This window comes from Schistocerca piceifrons, chromosome 2, assembly GCF_021461385.2.
Source record: "Schistocerca piceifrons isolate TAMUIC-IGC-003096 chromosome 2, iqSchPice1.1, whole genome shotgun sequence".
NCBI classification, from domain to species: Eukaryota; Metazoa; Arthropoda; class Insecta; order Orthoptera; family Acrididae; genus Schistocerca; species Schistocerca piceifrons.
The window spans coordinates 714,397,194-714,423,793 of record NC_060139.1 but is presented as its reverse complement, the minus strand read 5'-3'; the positions used below and the strand labels follow the sequence as shown (position 1 = coordinate 714,423,793).

Below are 26,600 nucleotides of genomic sequence, written 5' to 3'. Positions count from 1 at the left end.
TCTAATTTTTTCTTAATTTCTTGATTATCCATATTTTAGATTACCTGGTGACCTATACACTCCCACCTAGACCGAATAAACGAGGGTCAAAGGTGTTCGTAGTAACATTAACTTTTCTTTTAGGTAAATCTTAAATTACATGTCGTGGTGTACTACCACTGAGCAAGAAATGTAATCTGCTTGTTGGGCTCCTGTGTAACAACGGCAGTGGACCTGTGCCGTAGCCTCACCACCAGCAAAGCCGCAGCTTCGGAACGACGCAGTGCTGTGTTATGGCGGGCCTTGGCACCGCAACGTGACGGCACCTGTGACCCCCTTGTGACGGCGCGTGGCGTGTCGTGTCGGCCACCCTGCATACCGATGAATGGGGCCTTACCGCACAGCGGGATACTCACTGCTTCCAGAACCCAGCAAGACCCACAACAGTAAGCCTGCTAACTAGGACACGGCACCAACTGTGGACATCAATACATTATTATTTTAAGAACAGCCGGCTTCCCGGGTTCGATTGCCGGCGGGGTCAGGGATTTTCTCTGCCTCGTGATGACTGGGTGTTGTGTGATGTACTTAGGTTAGTTAGGTTTAAGTAGCTCTAAGTTCTAGGGGACTAATGACCATAGGTGTTAAGTCCCATAGCGCTCAGAGCCATTTGAACCATTTTTAAGAACAGCCTGAACTACGAGGTATAGATCTCGCGCCCTGAGGGTTGCGTACAAACTTAACGTGGGATGTCTGTGAAACTGTTCAAAAATGTTGAAATCTGTCACCAGATACTTCTGCAACATGTTAAAAATATTGTCTCCAATTTTCAGAGTTTAATTCGTGCTCTAAATTATGTAAAAGCCATCTTGTTTCAACCAAGGCGCACTGCCACGCTCTCTTTTGTACACGACTATGTTCTTTGCGATATTTTATTATTTCCCGCCATCAGAGAAGATATCCGTATAGTATAGAAGACCGTGAGCCCATTTGCGATGCGCTTAATTAAGATTTATTAAAGAAATACACATATGATGCAACAAAAAAAAAAAAAAAAAACGAATGAAAGCTTTAATAACCTCATTTAGAGGAGATGCGCAAAGACAACATTTTTCTCATCTACTGTTGTTATAATTTCCTTCTCTGATGACCAATTATCGTAACAATTGAAGAATCATGATCCTTATGAAGCTGGGATTTGATGAAGGTTGCCTACCGAAGAAGAGTGATGATGCGCATATTGCTAGCCTGTAACGTCAAAAAAGGATATTGCCAAAAGGGCATGCTAGAAGGATCGGACTAGAAGAAGCTACAAGAAGACCAAAAAGTTCTGATGTACGATTATGACCAGCCCTAAATTACTTGCTTCTGGCATAAAGGCTAATAAAATCTTTTTTCTGCATTCCCCGCAACTTTCATTTTTCAGTGTGTAAGGATCATTTTCTGCTGCACCATTGCAGATAATGATGAAATTTGCTATAGACTTTTTGCATTCTACAACACAACTTCCCGCTGCACAAAATTTTTCGAAGTGCTTTACTGTCAAACGTATTTCAACTTTTGTGAAATAAAAACTGCTATGTACCAAACACATAAATTTAAACAGTTGTTGCGAGAGTTCTAAGACTGTTGTCAATAAACTGGTACGCATATTTTTTCATCTAATTACTAAGGAAAACCTACCACATTTTGAAGTGATAAGTGAAGTAACCTTTGAGAAAATGTTCCTACTGTGATAATATATGCTCCAGAAGTATCCAGGATTGTAATGATGAAATTATTTGAAAAAAAAATTGGAAAAATGCTGGTTATAGTCAATAACACAATGACAACGTGTGTAAAATTCGGTTCAGTAAAAGATACATTAGTGTGTATATATAAATTGGTGTTTTGCCCTTAAAGAGCGCAGTTGGACTAAACTATATGGCCTGTTCCTCTTGCTGCCCAAACTTCCCTCATTCGCTCGCTGTGTTTCTGTTTCCGGTCCTCTGTTCATGCTTCTTGTCGGCTTTGTGTCTTTGGCTTCATCTTGATTGCGTTTTTGGTTGCCCATATTTCTTTCATCTTCCGGCTGTGATTTTGCTTGCGTTCTTCGGTCCATTTTACGCCCGTTCGTTTGTCAGAGTTTATCTCATGTAGTTTACTTTTCTTAACAATGTTTCTGAATTTTAATCTGTCGTTTGTTGTGTCTGCTGTTATTTTGAGTTGGTTCATATCGTTTTTTACATTTGTTGTTTCTAGTGGTTACCCAGTCAAAGATCTGTTTGGTCAGTCTGTGTAATGGCATTCTGTATAGGTGTCCATAGAAATGCAGTCTGCGTTTTCTAATCTTTTCTGTGATTGTCTCCGTATGTTTGTATAGTTCCTCTGTAGGTTTCTTGATCCATATTCCATTGTTGTTAGTTGCGCCAAATATTTTCCTAACTATTTTCCGTTCTACTTTTTCTAGTTGTCTGATACGTGTATGCCCTAGGATTAGTGTGGTCTCTGCTGCATACAGTGCCTCGGGGAGCACCACCGTGTCGTAGTGGCGTAATTTGGCTTTTCGTGAGATAGACTTCTTTTTGTAATGATTCCACACTACTTTGTATGCCTTGTCCAGTTTAGTTTTTCTTTCTTCGTTTGAGTCTCTGTTATGTCCACTCGCTTGTAATGTTTCACCGAGGTATTTGAAGTTTGCCGTTTTGTAAATCGTGCCGTACTTCGTGTTCAGAGATGAGAGTTTCTTTGTGCTCATAAACTGTGTCTTTTCGTAAGAGATCTGTAGTCCAGTTTTGGAAGCGATTTCGTGTAGTTTTTCAATAGCGTCTTTTGTTTCGTTTATACCTTTCGTGACAATCGCCAAATCGTCTGCAAAAGCCAGGCACTTAATCTGTAGGTTTCCTAAGGTTATCCCCTGTTGTGATGTTTCCCATTCTTTTACTACCTTACCTAACACTAGATTGAAAAGGAGAGGTGAGAGGCCATCGCCCTGTCGGACACCTGTGCGAATTTCAAAGGGATATATATATATATATATATATATATATATATATATATATATATATATATATAGGGCTATTACAAATGATTGAAGCGATTTCATAAATTCACTGTAGCTCCATTCATTGACATATGGTGACGACACACTACAGATACGTAGAAAAACTCATAAAGTTTTGTTCGGCTGAAGCCGCACTTCAGGTTTCTGCCGCCAGAGCGCTCGAGAGCGCAGTGAGACAAAATGGCGACAGGAGCCGAGAAAGCGTACGTCGTGCTTGAAATGCACTCACATCAGTCAGTCATAACAGTGCAACGACACTTCAGGACGAAGTTCGACAAAGATCCACCAACTGCTAACTCCATTCGGCGATGGTATGCGCAGCGTAAAGCTTCTGAATGCCTCTGTAAGGGGAAATCAACAGGTCGGCCTGCAGTGGGCGAAGAAACGGTTGAACGCGTGCGGGCAAGTTTCACGCGTAGCCCGCGGAAGTCGACGAATGAAGCAAGCAGGGAGCTAAACGTACCACAGCCGACGGTTTGGAAAATCTTACGGAAAAGGCTAAAGCAGAAGCCTTACCGTTTACAATTGCTACAAGCCCTGACACCCGATGACAAAGTCAAACGCTTTGAATTTTCGGCGCGGTTGTTTTGTGCAATCTCACGGTTTAAAGTTTACGGCCCCTTTTTCTTCTGCGAAAAAAACGTTACAGGGCACGTGTATCTGGACATGCTGGAAAATTGGCTCATGTCACAACTGGAGACCGACAGCGCCGACTTCATCTTTCAACAGGATGGTGCTCCACCGCACTTCCATCATGATGTTCGGCATTTCTTAAACAGGAGATTGGAAAACCGATGGACCGGTCGTGGTGGAGATCCTGATCAGCAATTCATGTCATGGCCTCCACGCTCTCCCAACTTAACCCTATGCGATTTCTTTCTGTGGGGTTATGTGAAAGATTCAGCGTTTAAACCTCCTCTACCAAGAAACGTGCCACATCTGCGAGCTCGCATCAACGATGCTTTCGAACTCATTGATGGGGACATGCTGCGCCGAGTGTGGGAGGAACTTTATTATCGGCTTGATGTCTGCCGAATCACTAAAGGGGCACATATCGAACATTTGTGAATGCCTAAAAAAACTTTTTAAGTTTTTGTATGTGTGTGCAAAGCATTGTGAAAATATCTCAAATAATAAAGTTATTGTAGAGCTGTGAAATCGCTTCAATCATTTGTAATAACCCTGTATATATATATACATGTGTTTTTTCTCATACATCCCGCCTTAACTGTGTATAAATACATATATATCATCTACAGGTTTTAATGAATGAGTTTGCGATTATCAAAATATGTGACCTAACTGGCGTATATTCTGATTCCAATTTTTTTTTTTTTTACGTCCCCAAAGGAGAGAAGATTTTAGTATGACAAAAATTTCAAGTTGATACCTCTCTCGTTCTTAAGGAAAAAGGGGTCGTAACAGACGTGCAGACATATAGACAGGTGGACAACAAAGTGATCCTCTAACGATTCAGTTTTCACCGACAGAGTGCGGTACCCTCAAAATTAACGCGAATTTTGTAATCTCGCGTCATAAGGGGCGGTAGGAGTTGGGGTGGGTAGGAGGTAACAATTATTTTGGATATATCAACCATCCCGATACTTATCAGCGACCTAGCGGTAACAGCTGTTGAAGAGAATAAAGGTGTTGACAGCGGAGGAGATACCCGCCCAAAGGGAGGCAAGTGGTCATGTTGAGTCGACAGCGAGGCGTGATCCGCAGCTGGCTGTACAAAGCGAGGCAGAACAAACGGCGCTAAGTGGAGACAAGAAGAGCGCCAGACAATACGCGCGCTATCGCGGCGGGGCGCCCACGACTCAGAGGCGGCGGGAGGCACACCGGCCGCTTTGTAGTCCTCCTGCCGAGGCCGAGCGCCACAAAGAAACTCTCACAGGCGGATAGCGGTTCCCTTACATTTTCTGCTTTTTCAGTAACGACGCCGTTTCCTCTGCACGACTAGAATTTCCCTCAGTTTGTTGTGTTACCGTGTCGGCAGTACTAGTTGTGCTAACGTAGGGGGGCTCCGAGATTACTTGTCACAAGCCAGCAAATCGAATTTGTTGCCAGTCATTTCGTAATTACCGGTGTAGGGTCGATTCACATTGGACTTAAAGGAACGGCACGTCAAAAAATCACACAATACATTACAAATGGCCGCATTCACACAGACTCTCCGAAACGCGTAGAAATTTCAGAGCATCAACAGAACGAAACGGGAGGGAACTGTACGCTGCCGTCAAGGAATCTCCTCAAGACAGTTTTTAAGTTTTTTGGGCGCTGACGACGTCTTTTCGTCTATTATTATCATCAGAAGTTGACGTCTTCTCGCCACGTTCAGTCACGATGAAGTAGTGGATTGCCTCTCTTCTAAATATTTACTTTACTGCTCACTTGTCTTCATGCTACATTACCAAGGATGCACCAGATCTTTGTATAAAGCGTATCTCAAGACGAATGGTCAGTGTTCAGGGAAATGACAGGAACGATCATTCGAAACAGAAAAAATATAGTAAACGTGGGCTCTAAAATAAATACCTTAATAGCTATGAACACTTGTTCATCTTCCCTACTGTGAAACATCTCCTTTACTGTACAGGAGCTCGTAGTTCTTAATGTATGCATTTAAGTTTACTAGAAATTTTTTACTTGTTTTGGTCCATACTATCTCCTCCCAAAATATGAAAACAAAGAGCATGCAGCAGAAGAGATGCATTTCAGTATCGAAGATAAAGAAGTGCTCATAGCTCTTAACATGCGTATTTTAGACATCACATTTACTAGACTTTTTTACTTCGAGTGATCATCCCTGTCGTATCCCTGATGTTGATCATACCTCCTGGGGCACTGTGTATAATAAAAAGTGGTAATATTTGCTAGCATTCCTCTAATACACAGATGGATGTTACATTCGAAATTGACCTCTTATCAGGAGTAGTGGAAGTTCACATCATGGATATCTGAACATCATGGATATTTAGATAGTCACAATGTCATATATGATATCTGATACTTTGCAGAGGGGCAAGTAATTCTGTTGTACGTTTAATCCGCTACCTCTTGTATCCACCGAGACATTGAAGTAAGCATGGTTTTTTAAAAGGGTATCATATACCACTACTTCGGAAAAATATCCGAGATATTATGCTAAAATTGAAAGGTGTAGCGACCAGAATGAACTACTGCGGAGCAAACACCGCCAAGTTTGTGCCAGGCTCTGTCATTTTGTGCAGCAAGAAGGCGAACCTAGCCTAAACGCAATTCTTCTTGGATCTACGTTGCACGACAAAAATACGAGGTCACTTACGATTGTTGCAACTGGAACTATACGCTAACTCCTACGAGGGCGTGCTGAAAAGTAATGCCTCCAAATTTTTATGCGAAAGCTTTTACAGCTTTTTAAATAAAGCAAACGATATTAACACTCTACATCTTTATTCTTCATGTCTTCATATTTATTCTCAAGCAAGGCAAGCTTAGGGTAAAAGTACAGAAAGAAAGCAAGTAGCAAAAACACTGTCATCCTGGCGACAAACACATTTCTCCAAACGAGAGAGCAGTTTTTTGATACCGTCACTGTAGAATGGCTGACTTTGTTGAAAGAACCACAACCTCACCTCTTCTTGCACCGCTTCATCACTATCAAGGAAAAGTTCTCGAAGGCGTTCTTTAAGTTTTAGAAACAAATGAAAATCGGTTGAGGCCAAGGCGGGACTGTATAGAGGATCATCGACGACAGAAAACCCAAGGCGTCGGATTGTTGTACATGTGTGTGGTCTGGCGCCGGCCGCGGTGGCCATGCGGTTCTAGGCGCTTCAGTCCGGAACCGCGAGTCTGCTACGGTCGTCGGTTCGAATCCTGCCTCGGGCATGGATGTGTGTGATGTCCTTAGGTTAGTTAGGTTTAAGTAGTTCTAAGTTCTAGGGGACTGATGACCTCAGATGGTAAGTCCCATAGTGCTCAGAGCCATTTTTTTGTGGTCTGGCATTGTAATCCTGGAGGAGAGAGTGCTCCATGTGTGGACGAACTCTTCTAATTCGTGCTTCCAGTTTCTCATGCACCGATATAGGTACATTGCACATCGCCATGTTACACGCTACAGTTTGAATACCTCTAGCAGCACGGCAACGTAACTTGCGTCAGCGAAGCGGGAAAGTCTAGCGGGTAATATGGATAACATGTAATAACTGCACTGGTATTGAGAACAGAACAAATTTGGAGATATTAATTTTCAGCAAACCCTCGACGCGTCTCAGTAAGAACTTGAGAGAAATATTTCAAATGTATCTACGTACTCATGAGTAAATGAACAGCTTTTGCGAAAAAAAGTAAATAGTCAAATGGCTTGTATAACATTGAGTCTGGCACTACAGGCCCCCTCCCTCCCGTTTGATAATGTTTACACCTCAATGGCTGATTCCAGCCACCTGACTTCCAATAATTTTAGCTCACTTCTCGGATACCTTTGCGAAAAGCTACACCACCAACACAAAAAAGCGTTATATCACTGATCTTGTCGTTGGAAAACTTTTCGAATGCCCTTCAAAAGCTATAAAGTATTACAGTGTACTGCAATACCGTACTTAGCCGCCGACAGCGGACAAGCGACTTCCAATTAAAACGTCTGCCATGTACGGGAATATACATAGTGAATGTACGAGTACAGCGTGTTGACAGGCGGTTGATGACATATGGAAGTTTGGGTCTGACAGTGAGTCGTCGTCAGATAATCTAATGATGAGGCAACCGCTCGTGATGAGCGGGAAATCGGGGTTTTCGTTGTCATCCCACTGAACTAGGTCTGTCAAAAAATTCCGGAACATTCGTAATTCCGCGCTACTGGTGTGTTGGAATGAAATGCGGTTAGCGTCCCTGCACATGCCTGTGTTCAATATGTAACTGTCGGAAGTTTCATTGTAAAATGCCAAATGTGAGTGAAATCTTATGGGACTTAGCTGCTAAGGTCATCTGTTTCTAAGCTTACACACTACTTAACCTAAATTATCCTAAGGACAAACACACACACCCATGCCCGAGGGAGGACTCGAACCTCCGCCGCGAAAAGCCGCATAGTCCATTAGTGCAGCGCCCTTGACCGCTCGGCTAATCCTGCGCGGATGTTTCATTGTCGTATGCCTGTAATTTATTGTTTAGTGCTGTATTGAGTAGAACGTTGTGTCGCACAGTGCGAATTTCGAGATGGCAGAGGAACAACGCATGCGAATTTCGAGATGACATAGTTAGAGGAGCAACGTGCCTGCATTAAATTTTGCGTGAAACTCAAGAAGACATCTACAGAGACACACCAAATGTTGCAGGAAGCCTACGGTGATGAGTGCTTAAGCCGTACTCGGTGTTACGAATAGTTCACACGGTTTAAAAATGGCAGGACGGAAGTTAAGGATGACCGTCGTTCAGGACGCCCTTCGACCTCTACCGACAACGCTCACGTCAGGAACGTCAACGAAATTGTGCGTGCCAACCGAAGACTGACTGATTCTTAAGAGAATCATAACTGGTAATGAGACGTGGGCCTACGGTTATGATGTTGAGACCAAGGTTCAATCGTCTCAGTGGCTCGGGAAAGGTTCTCCAAGACCAAAAAAAGCTCGTCAGGTCAGGTCAAATGTTAAACCCATGTTGATAGTTTTCTTTGACTCTGAATGATCAGTTCGTCATGAATTTGTGCCACAGGGACAAACTGCTGCGACGCCTACAAGAGAATGTGAGAAGGAAATGGCCTGAAATGTGTCGGGACAATTCATGGTTGTTGCATCACCGTAACTCACTCACACATTCACCCCTGCTGGTGCATGACTATTGCACAGAACACGAAATCACCGTACTCTCCAGATCTGGCCCCTGATGGCTATTTCCAACGTTGAAAATCCCGCTGAAAGGACGAAGATTTGCAACGGCAGATGAGATAAAATAAAATTCGAAGATGGTGCTTCGCACAATCCAGCAAGAGGCGTACCAAGACTGCTTGTGGAAATGGAAATGGCGTTGGGAGCGGTGTATCAATTGTGGGGGAGCATTGCGAAGGAGACCATTGACAATAAGTAAAAGGTATGTGTAGAAAAAGTTTGTGGACAAAGTTCCGGAATTTTTTGAACACACCTCGTATAGCTGAAGATTGTCCATATTCGCAACTGCGAATACATTTCCTGTATTAATCAAGCTATATTGTTTCTTTAAAAAATAAAATCAGTTTACGAAACGATAGGTTTGAACGCTTTAACACATCATGTTCGTTACGTATAACTTAAAGCCACATCCTTTATGGATTCAAAAATTAGTGACATGCAACCTGAATACCAACTACCACATCAATCCGCGCAAAACCTACATCGATTCACTAATTTCCCTCAGTTCGCTAGGTAATGAGATATATCAACTGCTGAACAGTACGGATAGCAGTAGAATTGTGACATGGGTCTTTCGTGTTGTCATAACGAGAATACGCAAGACCGCCTCCTATGGTTTCACCACCTCCCACATTCGACAGGCGAGGAAGATTAGTTTTAGCAAAACAGCTGGTGAACGTCCTTGTACGACCTGTCGTGGCCTCTCGTTAGCGTCGAGATAGCATCGGCTTTGGAGTGAGACAGATAAGATCCCAAAGCGATAGCGCTTGCGCGTTAAACGCACATCTACCTCCCCCTCCCTCCTCACTCAACCCCCGCTGAAAGGGTAGGGGTGGCGGGAATGAGGGAGGGTAAAGGTAGGAAGGGGACAAAGAGGGAGAGGAGGGGAATTAGATTGTGGGTTGTGTGTGTGTGTGTGTGTGTGTGTGTGTGTAAGCCATGTTACCAAAACAACCTTGAAACCGAAACCAACTGTGCAACAGTTACTCTCAACAGTGGTACCAACTACACGACGCGAACGACGGCGTCTTTGTGATGTTAACAAGTGTAGCGCGAAAAGGGGTGCCGTTTAATTACCTACGGACGTGTTGGTAATTCGACGGTTAGCCGCAATTTGCAATCGGGTAATCCTGTCCCGATTTCCAGTACTTCGGGACGCGAGTGAAACCAGTTCCCGGTGAACCAATGCGCCGGGCCGCCAGCCATTAACAACCCACTGGCGAAAGCCAGTCGCCGTTCACCTCACAGCGGCCAGATGCAATACCGAACCAGTCTGCCCAGAATGTTGCGTGGGAGGAGTCGCGTTGTACCAACTCTGATACATTCAGACAGCCACTATCAAGTCTGACCGACCAGAACGTGACGTTTCTTCTCTTTCCCATATTCTTCAAGTGGTATTCTAAGTGAGATTCCGAAAGTATATAAATAAATAAATAAGCAAATGATATAAAAAACAATGCACGTACTTATTTTGTATTAGCTTAGGGCACGCTGCTTCGTCGCGTAGGCTGTAAGGTCTACACAGATTATTTGTTTTCATTTTTCTTATATCGAATTTTTATGTTGTTCACAAATTGCAGCATCATCTCAATTTTTCCCACTAATTAATGACGTAGAAGCATGGGCTTTTCCAAATATATTTCCGACTAAAACGCGATTCTGGTAGCTAGATTCCGAGGTATTTGTTAATTCAGCCTTTTGAGTGTTTGTGGTGATATTTCCACAAAAACTTTCATCGAGAACACTTATTCCTCTAGGAGTCAAACAGTAGATTTCGTATATTTAGCTTTAAATATGTTTTAATGTGACAAAATATTTTCATAACAATTTTCAGCCCCTATTTCACCCCCTTAGGGGTTGAATTTCCTGAACCACATTTTTTTTTTTTTTTTTTTTATTTCTAGCCGAGAAGTCAGACAGCAATTTTCATAGATGTAACTTTAAAATGCTTTATTAATACTTTAATAATGATTTGTTTTCAAAATAATATTTCACACGCCGTTTTACCGCCTTAGTGATCGAATTCCCAAAAATGTATTTTTTATTTGTTCCAGAAACTAAACACCAATTTTCGTAATTGTAGCTTCAAAATTACCTTAGCAGCGACATATTTTCAAATAATTTTTCATCCCTGATTTCACCCCTTTCGGGATGGAATTTCAAACAATCCTTTAGTAAACGATACCTATAGTGTAAGATCAACACTCTCTCCGAATTTGAAGTTTCTATCCTTAGCGCTTTGGGCTGGGCGATGAGGAGTCGGTCAGTCAGGAGATTTCCTTTTACATATAGCGATAAACTACAGACAAGGTTTTCTACATGACCTTCACCGGTCATGGCCCTAGGGGGCTTTGTATGCTGTTCTTCTGAACCTTGACCTAACTTACGCAGCCAGTTTTAGGAGAAGCTGCGAACATAGCTGCGGATCGCGGTGTAACTAGACATTTTTCACATGCAAATATCACTGCCAAGGAGAAGAGGAGACGTAAAATCAACTAGGCATTCGAAACCTTGAATTTCAGATTCATAGGGAAACACTTAAAACACTTATTTTACTGTTTACCACATTTTATTCAGTACATAAGTTTACACAATCACATCAGACTAACAATGTGAAGTATTTTACAATGTAACGCATTTACGCTCCACACGGCGGTGTTCAAATCATCCTTCAGTTAGTTGATAGCCTTACCGTTACGTTGTCCTTCCCAGCTATTTTCGCACATTTTTAACGGTATCCTACCTCGTCGCCCATCGTGATCGTTCTACTGTACTTGATGCCCACCAGAAAACCACTGGTTATCCCATTGTGGCATCCAATAAATGCTCGCAACTTTGGGGGTGATTCGGGGAAGGGGGCCAAAGAGCGAGGTCATCGGTCCCAGCGGATTTGGGAAGCATGGGGAAGGAAGTCGGCCGCGCCCTTTCAAAGGAATCATCCCGGCATTTGCCGAAAGCCATTTAGGAAAATCACGGAAAACCTAAATCAGTATGGCCGTCCGCGGGATTGAACTGTCGTCCTTCCGAATGCGAGTCCAGTATGCTAACCACTGCACCAACTCGCTCGGTGGCAAATTTGACGGTTACCGCTATCATAATGCGCATTCCGCACCGGGCGACGTGTAATAGTCAAGACACCGGACGCGCATTACGGGGAGGCGCGGTTCAAATCCACGTTCGATTATTCTCGAGTCTGCTCGCGCTTGCTGAGACACAGTACACGAGCTTCTGAAAACGTGGTGTACTACCCAGCAAAATAATTTCCACGAACACCCAGATGGTACCTGCATCACATTCCTTCAGATTTATTAGCGTAGCTCACTCTCTGGATGACTTATTGTGGTTTAATGAGCTGTACAGAATTTTACAGGATGTCCGTGTTAAACGTATAATAATATGAAATGTAATAACTTGAGAAATAATTGAGATATTTACTGAGGTTATGTATTTACGAGTTTGTAACTGGTTACACACCCAGTAAACGTCGATAAACCTGTCCTCCAACAATCCAAACCACACATTCACTTTCGGAGAGTCACGTTTGGACTCTGTCACTACGTAGGGCGGGTTTGGTTCCCCATGTGAGGTAGTTGCGCATGTTTACCTCTTGCCTCGTCCGAGAAGCAGACGAAATCAAGGAACGCCTAGTTCTCATCCATCCTTTCCAGAAATGTCTCCGCGAATGCCTTCCGTCGTGTCTTCCATAGGCTTGATTTTGTGAGGAAGCTACAGGTTTTACGCCCGTAGGCGCAACCTTTTATGGACGACATCGTGTACTGTGGAAAGACGTAACTGTAGTTGCCTACTCGCTAGTACGACGTCTCCGCTGGAAGGTCGAACGGATTAATTTAACAATAATCTCTGGAACTGCGTGCTTGGCGTGGTGGTCCGACATCGATAGCAAACTCCCAGTTTTCCGAAGCCACTTGTCCAATTTCTTGATTATTGCGTAAAAGGGAACATCATCAGTTGGACGCAGTCCATTCTCATGTCGAAAAGGACGTTGTACCAGTGAAACAGACTTTAGCTCCACCTTCTGCTGTGGAGTCCACATGTATACACTCCACTGACACGCGCCTACGTGAACAGAGAACTTACGTGCATGCGCAGGCGGTATCAACCACCGCAAGCAAACACAGGAAACATTCTGAGTTACCATGCTCGTAGATGAAAACCTCCAATAAATACCTGAATTACGTCACACCTTATTACGTTCAACGCTATTACATGTTTCACCCGGACAGGCTGTAATAAGGGTGATTTTTTCAACCACGTAGAAACACTAGTGATTGATCGATGACAATATATGGAACAAAGAAGGTGCAATGAACTTATGTCAGTAAATACATGGTTTCCAAGCTAAAAAACTATTTATTCAGTCATACACTGTTAACAGATACCGCGGCCTAATCCGCGCTGTACCATGCAGCCACAGTTACAGCAAGTGCTGAAAATGGTTTCCTTGTGCCTCAGCATGTTCTGTCTCACACCATCACATCGGCCAGGCTGCATCCGAACAGTGTCAAAGGCAGCACGAATACGCTGCTCCAATGTCTCCACATTTGGAATGTGTTCTGTATACACGATGCTTTGAGGGGGGCCCATAACAACATCGCACGGGATGAGGATCAGGTGAACAAGCAGCCCATGTAAGTGGATTCCCTCGTCCGATCCATCAGGGAAGACATGGTTGAGATGCGACCGGACGTTAATGGCGAAGTGGGCTGCAGCACCACCATGTAGCAGCCGCATAACCCTTCGAATCATCAACACTACTTCTTCCAGCAGGGGGGCAAAGTCACCCGCAAGAAACGCAGATAGTTTCGGACTGCTGGGCGACGTGGTAGGAAGACTGGTCCCAAAATAGGTCGCCAGTTACCCCGGCCCACATTTTCCGGCTGCACCGATGCAAATGATTCGCTGTCACCATACCATAGTGGTTCTGCTTACTATTCCACAGATGACTGTTATGAAATTTGAAGATACCACTCCGTGTAAAAGTTGCCTCATCTGTGAATAGGACGGATGACACAAACCCCGGAATCGTAGTCGCCTGGTGAATAAACCGGGTGATAAAACTGCTCACGATGTGGAAAATTTGTCGCTAGTAAGCCCTGCACACGCTATAAGTGATAAGGGCTATAAAAATTGTCATGGAGAATGTTCCACACGATCGTGTGGCTTACCGTGTGCTGACGGGCCAACTGCCTGGTACTGACACGACGGTCACCTTCCACAGTGTTAATCACATTTGCCTCCAAGTCGGGTGTCCGAACATTTCGGGTACGTCCTTCATGATTTCCGGCTCCCGATTTGAATACGGAACCATCGTATACAACGCTGTATCACATACACTACAAGGTGAGTCAGGAAGAAAAGTGAATCGGACACAACATTACAACTACTATGGCAGGAGAGGGCACTAGGGCATGACGTTTTAAAAACAGTGCCACCCTCTAGGAGGAAATAGTGCATACTGTAACTTTGGCTGCATGGTACAGCGCGTATTGAACCGCAGTCTCTGTAACAAAGTATGATCGAATAAATGGTCTCTAGCATGAGAACCTGCATTTCCAGACATAAGTTCATTAGACCTTTCTTGTTCCGTAGCATTTCATCGATCAATCCCTAAAGTCTGTACACAGTGGAAAAAATCACCCTGTATGTTAGTCCAGCAGCGGTCCAAAAAGCACGCTGTAGTGTGTTGTTGCGTTTCAGTGGAACCTGTGAAGCTGCTGAAAGCGCCATATTCCATTTAATATGTGCTTAATGGAGGAGCTATGGTAGTTATTTGTCATGGGTAGTTATTTGTCATGGGTTTGCTGTTGTTTTCGGCTGTCGCTCGAGAAGTTGATGCGTTCAAAAAATGGAAAGTGTATTTTCGAAAAGTGTATTTTCTGCGTTAATCCGCATCCCGCTCCTTTGCGTTGAAGCTTTTCAGTTTACTAGAATCTAAAGCCTGGGTATGTTACCTGCATGGTGTTTCCTACGGGCGACAGTCTCTGAATTGTACAAAGAGCATGGTTGAAGTCATTGGAAACAAAGTATGAGTAGACGAATAGAAGTCACTAGCATGAGACCCGTAATTGTTAGGCTGGCACTGCCATTTTATTGAAACTCCCTAAATAAGGATCCGGGTATAATTTACTAAGTAAGCGCTACAGCATGTACAGAGACTGTAACTTCTGACGAACACACACCTCAAACCTTGGTAATGGGTTATTTATGAGGATTTTATTTATAGGGATAGTGATCTGTTGAAAGCAAAATTGTTCCAGAGTAATAACACCTGTGTTACTGATGGCTTCTTAATGTGTTTCTGTGCACTTCGTTTCAGCAGTTACCTCATCGAGCTGAAAATAAGTGGTGTGTTCTAACTGGAAGTCTGGAGACGTTATCGCTCGGTGATCGGTACAGGACATAGTCTGAGAACCACCATTGGTACAGGAATGACACGTTCTCTAAGCATTTAATGTTGATTCTTCTTACGAAGTTTAGCTGTCAGAACAGCAGAGCCTGTAGATGCTCCTCCGTGCAACAGGCAGTTGCCGGGTCGTTTGACCGCTGTGCCAGTTTTGCTCCGCGTTTTGAGGCCATATCAAGCTACTTCTCTCGCTGAGTCCTAAATGTGTTGCCCGCTTCTCGGCCAGACGTTTCAGGGCCAGTGGTCGGATGTTGGTACACTCAAAACACTGCAGTCGTAGCAACTGCAACACAAGCTCAAGGGGCATAATCGAGTTACTTCACAGAAAAACTCTAGTGTAAGGTGCCGTCATCGGTCTGTAAAAATCTTACAGCTCCCTGTCTACGCCGTGCTCCTATCCTTAGTACATGCTTTGAGCGGAGATAGAATTAGTGATTCTGAACAAAAAAATCATATGGACATATACCCCTTCCAAATGACAGCACATTTAATGGACTTTGTTATTTATTTTCTGCATTGTGCAAAAACTGTCACAGTAGTGTAGAGGAAGTCGAGACGAACAGTTTCGTATATGACACCTGTGGTCTATTAAGTCTGAAAACTATCTCCAAATGACCTACAAAAACTACCTAAGCAAGAGTTTTCAATATTCTTGCGCTCTCTTCGGGCAGACTATTATTCCTATAGAAAAGAATGATTAGGACCGTCTTGCAGGAAATTTAATGTACTGTAGTTTAATTTTCTTCTGAAACATTTTTGCTAGAGGGTGCGGTTTTCGAGTTATTAAAAAAAACGTACAGAAGTGATATTACGTGTGTTTTATCCCGGAAACCATTAGGTATTGGGCATATGTGCATAGGAAGTTTTTTGTTCCGAATCGCTAATCTTATCACTCCTCACAGCGTGTACCTTTCTTCCTGACGCATCGTGAATACCGTGCATCATAGCTGCGCAGCATCTGATACCGCTACCGTGGCCACTGCTAATCGCACTGTCCAACTCGAACCCAACAACTTTTCTGTATTACTCTTTATAAAATCAGTATCACGTTGTACGATCACTAAGATTGCAGCTTCTTACAACCACGAAAGACACTCCAAAACAAAGCCAAGCTTTGTGTTATATGTTTATGCTGCGCTGAGGAAAAGTTCCTTCAGAAAAATCATAAGACTTTTTTTGGGGGGGAGGCTGCAAAATTCCCTACCAACTTAACACTCCCCAGCGATGTCCGCCTCCGTAGCGTAGCGGTAGCGTTACCGCCTACCACGCAGGGCCTGGGTTCGATCCCCGGCAGGGGAGTGGGTGTTGTGTGTCCTTCATCATCATTTTCATTATCATTGACGCGCAAGTCGCCGATGTGGCGTCAGCTAAAGAGGACTTGCAATACGGCACCGAACTCCTCCGAATGGGGCCTCCCGGCCAACAATGTCATACGATCCTTTCATTTCAGTTCCTAGCGATAACGCCCTAAACCGGACTGCAATCTACACTAAAAAAATTATATCGAAATACAAAACCAAATTGTCCCATATAGCCTAACGCAGAGCGAAGCAAGAAAAATATTGGTGTAAGCCATTTTGCGATAGGCCTATTCATTGGCTTGTAATTGAAGTCTAAACTTGAGTCCCCCCTAATACAAAAACTGAAGGCGGTATGCCTTTGCTTTCCTCCGATCTCTGAAGTGATTTATCCAACCAGTCAGAAGGGAACTTGCTGTTTAACGGGCAATCCAACCCTCGCTGCACACGGTAAAAAATCATTGTCAGGCGTGAAGGAAGAGATACGTGACACAAAAAATCTTAGGACCGATTCGGATCGAACCCCGAACCTCTGGATTGGTATTTTGGCACTGAAACAATTCTACTGTAGCTCCGTTCAGTACACTGGCTTAGTTGGGCTTGGGAAAGACATCCGGCTGTGACTCGTTGAAGTGAACCATACCGCTGTTAAGGAAAACAACGGAACATGACTGGAAGCTGATATGAAACGTCCTCCCTTAAAGTGCGAGTACATACAGGGTGTTTCAAAAATGACCGGTATATTTGAAACGGCAATAAAAACTAAACGAGCAGCGATAGAAATACACCGTTCGTTGCAATATGCTTGGGACAACAGTACATTTTCAGGCAGACAAACTTTCGAAATTACAGTAGTTACAATTTTCAACAACAGATGGCGCTGCGGTCTGGGAAACACTATAGTACGATATTTTCCACATATCCACCATGCGTAGCAATAATATGGCGTAGTCTCTGAATGAAATTACCCGAAACCTTTGACAACGTGTCTGGCGGAATGGCTTCACATGCAGATGAGATGTACTGCTTCAGCTGTTCAATTGTTTCTGGATTCTGGCGGTACACCTGGTCTTTCAAGTGTCCCCACAGAAAGAAGTCACAGGGGTTCATGTCTGGCGAATAGGGAGGCCAATCCACGCCGCCTCCTGTATATTTCGGATAGCCCAAAGCAATCACACGATCATCGAAATATTCATTCAGGAAATTAAAGACGTCGGCCGTGCGATGTGGCCGGGCACCATCTTGCATAAACCACGAGGTGTTCGCAGTGTCGTCTAAGGCAGTTTGTACCGCCACAAATTCACGAAGAATGTCCAGATAGCGTGATGCAGTAATCGTTTCGGATCTGAAAAATGGGCAAATGATTCCTTTGGAAGAAATGGCGGCCCAGACCAGTACTTTTTGAGGATGCAGGGACGATGGGACTGCAACATGGGGCTTTTCGGTTCCCCATATGCGCCAGTTCTGTTTATTGACGAAGCCGTCCAGGTAAAAATAAGCTTCGTCAGTAAACCAAATGCTGCCCACATGCATATCGCCGTCATCAATCCTGTGCACTATATCTTTAGCGAATGTTTCTCGTGCAGCAATGGTAGCGGCGCTGAGGGGTTGCCGCGTTTGAATTTTGTATGGATAGAGGTGTAAACTCTGGCGCATGAGACGATACGTGGACGTTGGCGTCATTTGGACCGCAGCTGCAACACGGCGAACGGAAACCCGAGGCCGCTGTTGGATCACCTGCTGCACTAGCTGCGCGTTGCCCTCTGTGGTTGCCGTACGCGGTCGCCCTACCTTTCCAGCACGTTCATCTGTCACGTTCCCAGTCCGTTGAAATTTTTCAAACAGATCCTTTATTGTATCGCTTTTCGGTCCTTTGGTTACATTAAACCTCCGCTGAAAACTTCGTCTTGTTGCAACAACACTGTGTTCTAGGCGGTGGAATTCCAACACCAGAAAAATCCTCTATTCTAAGGAATAAACCATGTTGTCTACAGCACACTTGCGCGTTGTGAACAGCACACGCTTACAGCAGAAAGACGACGTACAGAATGGCGCACCCACAGACTGCGTTGTCTTCTATATCTTTCACATCACTTGCAGCGCCATCTGTTGTTGAAAATTGTAACTACTGTAATTTCGAAAGTTTGTCCGCCTGAAAATGTACTGTTGTCCCAAGCATATTGCAACAAACGGTGTATTTCTATCGCTGCTCGTTTAGTTTTTATTGCCGTTTCAAATATACCGGTCATTTTTGAAACACCCTGTAGCTTTAACCACAGCGGGCCGGCCAGAGTGGCCGTGCGGTTCTAGGCGCTACAGTCTGGAGCCGAGCGCCCACTACGGTCGCAGGTTCGAATCCTGCCTCGGGCATGGATGTGTGTGATGTCCTTAGGTTAGTTAGGTTTAATTAGTTCTAAGTTCTAGGCGACTGATGACCTCAGAAGTTAAGTCGCATAGTGCTCAGAGCCATTTGAACCATTTTGAACTACAGCCGTGCAGCGTCGCCCAGTCTCCTGTCACGTTTCACTGTGTACGTAGTTTTGGTGCCTCAATCACTAAATGCGATCTGCTCTCGCTTACCACGGTAAACTGAGAACGTCTTCCCCAGTCTTGCTGATACACGTGCGGCATTCACTGCTCTTGCTCATGTATTTGGAATGACGACAGTATCACATCACGAGGCCACTGCTCCTGAGCAACAATACGCCATCTGATCAGAAGTACCCTGACACTTGTCAGTGCTCCCCTTCACCTTGACGACGGTTTGAACTGTACTGGGGATACTTTCAATAAGGTATCTGAATGTCTATGGAGCGATGGAAGCCCATTCTTCCTCAAGAGTCGAATAGTTCAAATGGCTCTGAGCACTATGGGACTTAACAGCTGAGGTCATCAGTCCCCTAGAACTTAGAACTACTTAAACCTAACTAACCTAAGGACGTCACACACATCCACGCCCGAGGCAGGATTCGAACTTGACACCGTAGCAGTCCTCAAGAGTAGAAGTTAGTGATGTTCGATGTTGGGGTCTGGAGCGAAGTCGACGTTCTAACACTCCAAAGATGTTCCATTGGTCCTGGTCGAGACTATGGGCAAGCCAGTCGATTTCAGGAATGTTGTTGTACATAAGCCATTGGCTGACAGATGCTGCTTCCTGACAGGATGAATTGACCTGCTAATAGAATCGTCGTTTCCGAACCGTTCCTCTACAGACGCAATACACAATGTTGTAAAATACGTTCATAGTAATGAGAGCAATAAGGGGACCACACCCCAAACCAAAAGACACCGTAACAGCACCTCATCCTCACTCCAGCCCTGGCGTTACTCACGATGGCATTCGCCAAACCCCAAATCCTTCCATCGGACTGTCAGGGGGTATAGCGTGGTTCATCACTCCAGATCACTCGCTCCCAGTCATCGAATGCCCAGTGGCGTCGCTTTTTACACCACGCCAAGCGTCACTTCGCATTAACTAAGAAATCGGCGGCTTATTAGGAGTTGCTCGATCATTCTACCCCATTCTTTTTAACTCCCTACATACAGTAACTGTGCTAGCTCGACTTCTGGTAGCACTTTGCAAATCACGAGTGATTCTTTCTGCTACTTTCATGTGATTTTTTTACAGTCACCATCGACAATGCTGGACGGTACCTGTCCGTCACTAAATGAAATATGCCAGGTCGTCCTTTACCTGTGGTTATTCCTTCCCGTTTTCACTTCATACTCACCTTACCAATAGTCCACTTGAGGAGCTTCAGAATGGTTGAAATGCCTCTGCTGGATTTGCTACTCAGGTGACATCGAATGATTATTCCACGTTAAGTCGTTGGGCTCTTCTGACGGGCCCATTCTGCGGTTACTGCTTCTTCACCGACAGCGCAATACTCTACGCCTCCTTTTATACTGGCGGCCCACCTCTCGTGAATGCCGCATTATTTAGGGGTGTCCGGATGCTTTTGATCGGATACTGTATGAACTCCGTGCAGGGTGTGACAAGAGTAGGTTATTATTAACGCTCTTGTCTCCCAGTCACTGGCCTACAGTGTCGAGAAACATTCCTCATGTCTGGCAACACACAGAGTGCAAGATAGGAAGCGACACATTTCGCAAATTGATACACCACGGCAATATTAATAATTTTTTCATATTGCGGGGCCACAGTCATAATATATTTCTTTAAAGTCAGTACCGCCATTAGACTTGTTTATTTGCAGTGTTACATTTACATTTACACGATCATGATTTCGGCTTCAAAGTGCATTATCAAGTGTTTTAAGTGTTATACAGTGCCTAAGATGGAATACTCTCGTATTTTAAATACATGACACTTTGGAGCCGAAATCATGATGTGTAAGTGCAAATGTAACACTGCAAATAAACAACAGTCTAATGGCGGTACTGACTTTAAAGAAGCGGCAATATTAGTTTCCCAACCCTGTTTTCTGAGCATACGTGCCTACCCAAGCGATTAGACCGATCCAGTTCAAAATGCGACTGCTGATTGCTATTTTAAATATTCGTATCATTTTCGTTTCATCAGACCTGCTGACTGTTGCTTCATGAACATTCGCTCGATACAACTTTATCAATAATCCGACATACTCAGTGGGTGAGATATGAGTCGTGAACAAAAAGTGAATTTCATGTTACGCTATCCGAGTAACTCTGTTATCAACTAAAGTGTGTGTAGTTTTATGATCCTTCAGGGCACGTAAGCTTAGGAGTCGAAACGTTCGTGATTAGGAGATTACTCGTATTCGTACTGATCTACACTGAGGAAGAGTGATAAGAAATGAGGTTCTCCACGGAATAGACAAGAAAAGAAGTATGTTGAAAACATGAAACAGAAGAAGAGACAGCACGACAGAACATGTACTGAGACATCTGAGAAAATGTTTCGTCATACCAGAGGGATCTGCGGAGGTCTTAGAGTGCATGGGAAGATAGAGACTCTGAAATGAAGAAGCTGGCACGAGAGAGAAATCCGAAGAGTACTAATACATTAATTTCGGAAGAGATTCTAGAAGCGAAAGAATTTTTTTTAAAAATCTTTTTGGTGTACAGCTGTTCAGGTTATAACCGAATTTTATGCCAAAGGTGGAACACCGATTCGATATGAGGAGTAGTCTTTTAGATAACGCACAATTTTATTAACAGGTAATTGCCATGGGAGTCCACTTCGTAGCGTGAAGCAGCTTAATGCACGGTATACGTTACCACAGCTTCCTGTTTACATATTTCTGTTGTACATAGTGCTGCGTATGTCGTCTCGAGTTTCCTTAGGCACAAGAAGTGACCGAGATTTCTCTGAGAGCGTTCTCACTGAAAGATGAAAGACGACGCCTGGACAAAAAGTGTCAAAATTATGGTTTCCGGTGTGAAACACAGCGAGGACTCTCGTGAAACCGTCACGTGTTATTAATAGCCCCAGATAAGTTTTTTTCCATATACTGGTGGTATCTGTTAACGTATTCTACAAGTGAACAAGAAAATTCTCATCTGCTTATGAATCAAATAACACAGGCTGTTCACAACTCAAGGCAACCGAGGGCAAACATAGTAAGCCCTTTTTTTGCTCTCATTGTGACTCAACGTCCATGTTAAAAGGAAAAAACATAGCTCGGAGTTTACGTCCCGTCAAGATCATTGTCATTAGAGGTAGAACTCGTTAGACAAGCAATCAATTAAGGAGTATTTTTAACATTTTGTTAGACTTCTAAGAAGCCATAAAAAAAGTTCCAGGTCCGACGCTGTTAAAAACCTATCTAAAATCGACTTTTAAGTAATTTTCTTGAAAGAAAAACACCTCACTACACTTTAGTTTTTCCTTTCCCGTAGATATGGAGGGGTAGAAGTAGCCCCTCGTCCCTGGGTATGGCCGCCCTTGAACCTGATTATGACAGTGTATGAAGATTGATTATCCGCGTCAGTATATTTTGCTATTGTCAGTATAATGTATTTTAAGTGTACGGCAGGGACGCAGTATGGCTTTTATGTTATAACACTTGAATATAATCTAAAGATCAAAACCGGTAGTATATAAAGAATTATTTTATCAGCAGCTCTTCATGGTTTAAGACACGATATTTTTCAAATTTTATGAGCATTGTAAATACAGGATGTTTTGAATACTAGGTGACAGATCCAAAGAAATACACCGTAAAATAAATAAATCATGTTCGTTGTGTGTTGCCTTCGATATCAACAGATCTACAAATATCGATTTGATGTAGCTCGAGCTACACACACACACACACACACACACACACACACACACACACACACGACGCCTGTGTAGAACACACAAGTCAGCATAAGGTACTTTAGAACAGCTTTCATCAATATACAATACATAATTTGTGACTTTCTTGCGTATACTACCTTCGTAATAGAAATGTAAAATCTGCTCTCTCAAAAATGGTTCAAATGGCTCTGATCGCTATGGGACTTAACATCTGAGGTCATCCCCCTTGAACTTAGAACTACTTACACCTAACTAACCTAAGGACACCACACACATCCATTCCCGAGGCAGGATTCGAACCTGTGGCCGTAGCGGGCGCTCGGTTCCAGACCGCGGCCGGCTCTCTAAAAACAACGTAACCTATGATGCAAGTAAAGGTACTAGCGCGTTCCATCCGGACTGGCTGAAATAACACTTAAGTTATTTGGGGAACAGAATACAGTATGAAACAGAAATTGGTAACGAAGGGGGGAGAGAGGTGACAAATGTGGAAGTTGTGACCCGTAATAACAAATGTTGCGGCGTGTCTCGTAACGGCCACACAGTTCGGCTGCAGTGCTCCTGTTAACTTCTCGATAATCGCCGCCTGTGGTATAGAACGAGCTGTCGTGTCGTCTTCTACCTCTTAGCTAGCCTTTTAGGGAGAAGGAAGTGTCAGCTACCGAGGTCGGTGAGATCAAAGCGCAGAAACACGGGAGATAAGCACGACTGCTCATGCCTAATGCATCCGCGGGGTAATACCCAACTCAGGGGCCTTGTACAAAGATTTCCAAGGACAGGATGCACACAGGTACAGACTTAATCATTTCTGTGAATTAAATGTCTGTTTAGAGCAATCCACACTCTCCTGTCGCACGCATTTAATCAACGTTGTGAGAAACTCTAAAGTAATGCCATCGGCCACTTGCAAATTTATTTGTGCGGATCTGTCACTCCTTTGTATTTCTTACTTATGCGAACCCAAATACGTTTCGATGCACTTATTAACAATATGTTCTTTTTATATCAAAAGATCTGTCACGTTTCTGTGATAATAATCATGGCTTAAGATTACCATTTATTAAAGAGAAAGAGAACACTCATGTATCATTATGGTATAGAGTTTCTGAGACATTAGTATTTATAGGAGTTGCGGCATTTCCACTGCAGATACACTGGTGTGCAAAAATTAAGTAAGAAATTAACTTTCGTGTGGTGTTTCACTCCCAAGTAGCGTTGCTCGAAGAAACTTGGAACACACTTAAAAAGAAGGTACCTGAAAAAAAGCAATGAAACGTATAGAAATGACACTTTTCTTCAAAGACAATAATTAATTTAGATAGATCCGCTTCAGTTGTACTAACATTTATTTAAATCAAGACCGGTTTCGAAATTGCGTGTTGGCGGACAATGTCCGCAGCTCAGCAGCCGCACGGCAGGAACGCCAACCACTGATGTGTGGAGAGCCACGCCGGTGGTCGAAACTGCTCATCGTTTAAAGACACTGAAGAGCCAAAGAAACTGGTAGACCTGTCTAATTTCGTATAGGGCTCCCGCGAGCACGCGAAAGTGCCGCTACACGACGAGGCATGGACTCGACTAATGTCTGAAGTAGTGCTGGAGGGAATTGACACCTTGAATCCTGCTGGGCTGCGCATAAATCCGTATTAGTACGAGGGGGTAGAGATGTCTTCTGGAGAGCACGTTGCAAGGCATTCCAGATACGCTCAATACTGTTCATGTCTGGGGAGTGTGGTGACCATCGGAAGTGTTTAACCTCAGGACAGTGTTCCTGGGGCCACTCTGTAGCAATTCTCGACGTGTGATCTGTCGCATTGCCCTGCTGGAATTTCCCAAGTCCCTCGGAATGCACAGTGGACATGAATTGTATTCAGACAGGATGCTTACGTACGTGTCACCTGTCAGAGTCGTATCTAGACATATCAGGGGTCCCATATCACGCCAACTGCGAAAGATCCCCACCATTACAGAGCGTCCACCAGCTTTAACAGTCCCCTGCTGACATGCAGGATCCATGAGTTCACGAGGTTGTCTCCATACCCAAACATGTCCATTTGCTCGATGCAATTTGAAGCGAGACCGTCCGACTACGCAACATGTTTCCAGTCGTCAACAGTCCAACGTCAGTGTTGACGGGCCCAGGCGAGGCGTAGAGCTTTGCATCGTGCAGTCATCAAGGGTACGCGAGTGGTCCTTCGACTCCGAAACCCATATTGACGATGTTTCGTTTAAGGCTTCGCACGCTGATATTTGTTGCTGGCCCACCACTGAAATCTGCAGCAATTTGCGCAAGGGTTGCTCTTCTGTCACGCTGAACGATTCTCTTCAGCCGTCGTTGGTACCTGTCTTGGAAACCAACTCTCGCTGTCGCCATGCCACTGGAGGGCGTGAGACTGCACGTTTTGCAGCCCTGTTACATGTAGTTGCAATTGCATGCACTGTTTGACTTCGGTCCATTATTTCCTATTGCACTATCTACGGATCATCTCCGGCTGCAGTTGACCATGGTCGTTGGTCGACTACTTCCTTTCCTTTGGGCAACAATACCTGTGGTTCGGAACGATCCACATGGGCGCGAAAAAATGCTGTGGGCAATACCTAACTCCTGGGATACACTCGCCACACTTCGTCCTCCTTCCAGTTTCCCGATGACGTTTCCTTCTGTGAAGTCATAAAAAATAATTGCACGCCAACTGCCCGTTGACTGACTCAAACTCTCTTTTCCTATTCCTTCAACTGAAACGTGCTAAGAGGCCAGTCCTATTTGGCACTATTTTCACAATGAGCTCACCCCGTGGCGTACGATAAATACATTGAAGCGCCAAAGAAACTGGTACAGGCATGCGTGTTCAAATAAAGAGCTGTGTAAACAGGCAGAATACGGCGCTGCGGTCGGCAACGCCTGTGTAAGACAAGTGTCTGGCGCAGTTGTTAGATCGGTTAGTGTTGCTACAAGGGCAGGTTATCAAGATTTAAGTGAGTTTGAACGTGTTGTTATAGTCGGCGTACGAGCGACGGGACACAGCATCTCCGAGGTAGCGTTGAAGTGAGGATTTTCCCGTATGGCCATTTAACGAGTGTACCGTGAATATCAGGAATCCGGTAAAACATCAAATCTCCGACAGCGCTGTGGCCGGAAAAAGATTGTCTGCAACGACGACAGAAGAGAATCGTTCATCGTGGCAGAAGTGCAAACCTTCCGCAAATTGCTGCAGATTTCAATGGTGGGCCATCAACAAATGTCAACGTGCGAACCAATCAATGAAACATCATCGATATGGGTTTTCGGAGCTAAGGTCCACACGTATACCCTTGATGGCTGCACGACACAAAGCTTTACGCCTCGCCCGAGCCAGTCAATGCCGAACTGGAGTGCTAATGACTGGAAACATGTTGCCAGGTCGGACGAGTCTCGTTTCTAATTGTATCGAGCGGAGGACGTGTACGAGTATGAAGACAACCTCGTGAATCCATGGACTCTGCGTGTCACCAGGGGACTGGTGAAGGCTCTGTAATGGTTCGGAGCTTGTTTGTGCAGTTGGTGTGATGTGGGACTCCTTATGTGTCTAGACACGACTCTCACAGGCAACACGTACGTAAGCGTCCTGTCTGGATGCCATTCATGTCCATTGTGCATTGAGTATTCCGACGGACTTGGGAAATTCCAGCAGGACAATGCGACAGCCCACACATCTAGAATTGCTACAGAGTGGTTGAGTGGTTCCAGAAACACTCTTCTAAG

General features: G+C 44.2%; 1 protein-coding gene across 1 annotated transcript in view; it reads right to left on the bottom strand.

Moving 5' to 3' along the window:
- Positions 1–26,600, bottom strand: part of LOC124777868 (cGMP-dependent protein kinase, isozyme 2 forms cD4/T1/T3A/T3B) — a 553,690-nt gene that overhangs the window by 250,535 nt on the left and 276,555 nt on the right. The gene's annotated exons all lie outside the window — the stretch shown is intronic.